The following is a 6,000-nucleotide window of genomic DNA, read 5'->3' as shown; positions in this document are numbered from 1 at the left end:
TTTAGGTCTGCACCTTTTAAGTCAGCTTCCATGGTTCCTATTTCCGTTCTCTGATTTTGCTGCATAATGGCGCAGCATATTACAGCAGCAGAGACAAGGACAGGGTCATAGAGAGTAGGGGTTACAGGAAGGGGGAGAAGATGGGGGTGCTAAATATCAGTACAGAGAGACATGCTTTCCCCAGTCTCCCTGACACACACACATGTTCCCAAAGTTTGCAGTGGACGCCGTTGTTCTGAAATCTGCTGGTTGTGCTGTCTCTTCGGCTCTTGTCAGTGTATCAGGGCCAACTAGCGCCCTATTCCCAGCGGAATTCAGCATCAAACAGCAGAGGAGAAGCCTTTTATCCCGAACGAGAACGCCACAGCTACGTGTCACAGGGAAGAATCAAACGAAGCCTCGACAATGAGCTAGGCGCAGCGTGGATGGGAAGTTGGGGAAGAGTGAAAGTCAATGGCTGCGTCCCAAATGGCAGCCTATTCCCTATAGTGCAGTACTTTTGACCTGAGCTCTATTGGCCCTGGTAAAAAGTAGTGTGCTACATAGGGAATAGGGTACCAGTTAGAACGTCGTAGTGAATGCCAATAGTCTAGCGAGGTTGTAGTGTTTAGAGACTGGAGGGGAAATGTGGAAAGGTCACATTTACATTTAAAAAAAATAGGAAGTAGGAAGACACAGCTAGCTAGCTTCAAGACAGAGCACATTGAACTACTGTAGTCAAGTACTAAATGTTCACTCAAATGAACCCTGTGCTTAATCTTGCTGTCTTAATTATATAAAATATTGATTACATCCCAAATGTCACTGTATTCTGAATATAGTGTTCTACTTCTGACCAGAGTCCACCTTTTCCCTACATAGCGCACTGCTTTTGATCAGAGCCCCATGGGCCCTGATCCAAAGTATTAGGGAAGAGTGGGGTAAATTGAGCCGATGGGTTAGTTGAGCCACCCCTTGTTTCTAAAACCATACACAGTTTATCATGTGACCAAATATTTAGGAAGAGGTCATCATTTCATGGAGTGTGTGAAGGAAGAAAGCATATGGAAAAAGTGGTAAGCAAGTTTAGTCTAAAAAACGGATTTTCACAAAGTAAAATGAATTGATTGTGTTACAGGTTTCATGATGCTTGTATCTAAACCAAAGCAAATAGTTTTGTACATCAGTTGGAGTCTTTATAAGCTACCTTATGAGGTCCTAAACCTAGCATGAATTTGCATCCTTGAAGATGTGTGGGCTAATATAGTCCAAATGTTTGCGTTGGTGTAAGTTGAGCCAAGACATTTAAATGTTTCCCCTTAAACCACTTGAGTGTTGGTTTAGCAGTATGCTTAGGGTCATTGTCCTGCTGGAAGGTGAACCTCCGTCCCAGTCTCAAATCTCTGGTAGACTGAAACAGGTTTCCCTCAAGAATTTCCCTATATTTAGCGCCATCCATCATTCCTTTAGTTCTGAGCAGTTTCCCAGTCCCTGCCGATGAAAAACATCCCCACAGCATGATGCTGGGGATGGTGTTCTCGGAGTGATGAGAGGAGTTGGGTTTGCGCCAGACATAGTGTTTTCCTTGATGGCCAAATAGCTCAATTTTAGTGTCATCTGACCAGAGTACCTTCTTCCATATGTTTGAGGAGTCTCCCACATGCCTTTTGGTGAACACCAAATGTGTTTGCTTGTTTTTGTCTTTAAGCAATGGCTTTTTTCTGGCCACTCTTCCGTAAAGCCCAGCTCTGTGGAGTGTATGGCTTAAAGTGGTCCTATGGATAGATACTCCAATTTCCCTTCAGGGTTATCTTTGGTCTCTTTGTTGTCTCTCTGATTAATGCTCTCCTTGCCTGGTCTGTGAGTTTTGGTGGGCGGCCCTCTCATGGCAGGTTTGTTGTGGTGCCATATTCTTTTAATTTCTTAATAATGGATTTAATGGTGCTCCATGGTATGTTCAAAGTTTCTGATATTTTTTATAACCCAACCCTGATCTGTACTTCTCCACACCTTTGTCCCTGACCTGTTTGGAGAGCTCCTTGGTCTTCATGGTGCCGCTTGCTTGGTGGTGCCCCTTGCTTAGTGGTGTTGCAGACTCTGGGGCCTTTCAGAACAGGTGTATATATATGGAGATCATGTGACAGATCATGTGACACTTAGATTGCACACAGGTGGACTTTATTTAACTAATTATATGACTTTTGAAGGTAATTGGTTGCACCAGATCTTATTTAGGGGCTTCATAGCAAAGGGGGTGAATACACATGCACGGACCACTTTTCCGTAATTTCTTTTTTTTAGAATTTTTGGAAACATTTTATTTTTTGAATTTCACTTCACCAAGTTGGACTATTTTGTGTATGTCCATTACATGAATTCTGAATAAAAATAAATGTAAAATACAGGTTGTAATGCAACAAAATAGGAAAAACGCCAAGGGGGGATGAATACTTTTGCAAGGCACTGTATATTGCAGTGTATGTATGAAATCAAGATGCATTTTTATTGTTACAGAGCAGACATCATCATGCCCCGTGTATACAAATGTAAAACAAGCTGGTGTCTAGCCCCCCATGAGGTTCTTCAGAGAGCAGCCAAGGAAGTAAGAGAAGGGAAGAAGTCCATTTGAGCAGCAGCAAGGGATGAACAAATGACTGAATGACAATGAAGAGGTACAACGACAAAAAAAGAAAATGTTCGTGCTGTTAGGTTCTAATTTTCAGAGTAAATAACTCACGGACACTAGAGAAGCTAACCAAGTTGAATTCTTCCCAAAGGCTCGACCCAGCTGGATTCAGACAAAAACATGTTTCCACCACCACAAGTATATATACTCCATTTTAGGCCCTCCTCCTTCTCTCCAATCCTTACATCTTATGGTTCGACAGGAAATGGGTGATAGGATAATGAACCATAATTTCTCCCCTCAGGGGATCTGACCTGACCTCAACCTCTCCTTCGCCCAATCCACAGATGTCCATCCGCTTCCCCTATAGCAATCCTGTGACTTCCTCCTGTCCACCCAACACATTCCAAAGCCATATGTCTCCTATAGATAACCATTAACTTCTGATGTAAAAACCAGTCTCTTTCACTCCTATATATACTATGCTTCTGCGTATGACAATGGTCCAAGTTTCACCCAGAATCTAACAGTGCGCAAAAGAGAGGCTATGATAGAGTAGCAGAGGCACACAAGGTCTTATTGCATGACATGAAGTCTGAGCTTGCTAAACATATCAAGAATCTTGTGGACCAGTTTAATGGGCTAAGTAGCCTCAAATTGGCACATCGAAACAATAACCCTGTTCCAGACAACTGGTCAAGAAATGGAAGGGTAAGTGGTATTGAACAGAGAGATCTACTGTTTTTCTGAATGTAGGCATACATTTAAGATATACAATATACCTCACCCCCATTCCATTAATTAAACTTTGATCTACCAGTACCATCACCCACTGTCACAGGACACCATCACCCCCTACCCCATTGCGGCTCAACTTACCCTGTCCCTATGTGCTCAACTTAACCCATACCCGGAGAGACTTCTTATCTTTTGAAGTTGATTTCAAAATGATTATGTTCACATGTATGCTGATTATTTCTGTAGATATCTTTGTTAGAAATAATACTATATTCCCCTTGACGTAGTGATGCTGAATGTAAAAAATGTATGAACATGACCCACTCTCCCCTACACTATATAGGGAATAGGGTGCCATTTGGGACACAGTCATAGTGCACTTTAGTTTACCCAGTGCTAAATCCTGATGTCTTATAATTATACAAAACAGTCTGTATTTTGTTCTTATGGCTCTGGTCAAAAGTAGCGTATAAACTATGTAGGGAATAGGGCGCCATTTGGGACACAACCAGGTAGTATTTATCTCTGGTACATTGGTAGTGACCCTGCTGTACACAACTCACCACAATCACAGACAAACAGATGCATCTATCTGATCTGCTGTGCTAGGAGTCAACACTTCCTCTCTTAATGTTCCTTTGTTTCTACCTCTAAGTGGAGATAGACATGAAAAGCTTTGGCTGCGTGCCCCAAAGACATGAGGGATCACTTTGCCGTTTTTTTGGTCTCTGCCACTTTTAATCTTGTGCAGAAAAGACTGCTTTCTTTTCTTTCCTCTTTCATCTCAGTCAGACAACATGGAGGATTTGCGCTCTCTCCTTTTGTCTTTTCTTTTCTTCTGATTCTCTCCCTCTTTCTCTCCCTCTACCAGTGGTAGTGACATTAATCCTCATACTTACTACTTTATTCAGCCCAGGCCACATCAATTGTTTAACCGAGTTAAGGTTCCAAATTAGTGCCATAATCTCTCTATGTCAGTTTAAATTAGTTATCTGTCATATTCAGCTGTAAATGCAGTCGGGCAAGGCGTAACTGAAAGGTTACAAATCTTTTAGTCTTATAGTTCTACCGTATCCTGACCAATTTCTTCATGTAACTACCAGGTGACAGGAACACGTTGTTTCTTCCTTGGCCAATCGACAACTCTAAACCTTTTGAGTGGGCAGAGATTATCCATAAGGCATGACAGCACACCGTGTCCCTATAATGTTCTGCATATCACACCAACCTATGTCCAGATTAGCAGAACAACCAGAACACAACTGTATCCAATCTATTTCTACGCTGTATCTATAACTATTGTGGTGGACCCCTTCTGGAGTCTTGTTTCCCTGTTTCCCCAGACTTCCTCCACCCCTAGAACACTGAAAATACCCCAAAAAGAGACCTTGCTTTCAATAAGCCGATACGTTCAATTTGTTCTGCCAATTACGATCTGCCAGCCTGCCAGTATGATGGAGGCCGCTGCTCAATGGGGTAGAATGCCACCCTGTCGTACCCCACCCCTCTCCTCCTATCGCACCCCACCCGACAAAGCAGGACCAAGAGGGACTGAGAGGGGCCGAGATCCCATGCCTTTTCTGGGGGCCCAGTCAAGAATTGTCTGACAGATTGGCTGAGGCACTAACCAGTCAGGTCTTCAAAGAAACAAAGAGGTCTGGGGAGACCGGGAGAAGAAGAATGGGCTGGCAAATGAGAAAGAGATATATTGAAAGGGACAAGAGAGGAGTTGAAGGAGGTAGAGGGAAAAAAACATATTGAACTGATAGAGAGAGCAACCTTTTGACCATCTGTTCTGTGGAGGATGACAACAGCCCTCATCTGTATTTTTAGTACCATACAACAGACTAAATGATGCTCTTTTCCGCTATGCTACCTGCTGCCGCGGTTATGTTTGGAGTATTCCAATATCAAAATAGATTGGAACAGTTGATAATAAGAGCCACCATTATAATATGCTACTAATGAGATACTAATGATAAAGCATTTTATTTGGTATAGCACATTTCATAAACCCAGAGTGCTTGAACAAAGCCACGCCACATCACACTTCCTTCCTGTAGCTAATATATTTACATTTTCTGTCTAAGCATGGTTGAGTAATTCCTCTCCCACTTTGTTCTGAAGTGGAAAGAAATTAAAAAAACAACATGCGCAAAACTGCATCCCAAATCGCATCCTATTCCCGATACTGTATAGTGCACTACTTTTGAGCAAGGCCCATATTGGGGGACACACTTTAAACACTCAACACTTCACTATATTAATTTCATGGTTGCTTTAAATTAAATATAGTTTTTTCCTCCCTCTCCTCTTTCCAGATGATAATTTTTCTCTCTTCTAACAGGGATCAGATTTTCTGTGACCATGTTTAATGGAGGCTTTGTAGGTACTGGCATGCATCTAATTTCCCAAATCTTGACGGCAATTTGAAAAACAAATAGCTTTGTCTCTGACTGGGCAAGGCAGGGAAATGTAGTTTTAAGTCTCATCTTTTGTGCCTATAAATCCTTGTAAAGACCAGTTTGTGTAGGACATACACAAACTGAGAGAGAAAAATAGATACTTTTTTATCTTCCTTTTCTCTCTCTTCCTCTGTTTTCTACTTCGCTGTTCAAGGAAATAAGTCACCCCTCTCTGCCTCCACCTAAGGTACT

This window comes from Salmo trutta, chromosome 6 (genome assembly GCF_901001165.1).
Source record: "Salmo trutta chromosome 6, fSalTru1.1, whole genome shotgun sequence".
Taxonomy (NCBI): domain Eukaryota; kingdom Metazoa; phylum Chordata; class Actinopteri; order Salmoniformes; family Salmonidae; genus Salmo; species Salmo trutta.
The sequence above is the reverse complement of the archived record's forward strand: the minus strand, read 5'-3'. Positions refer to the sequence as shown.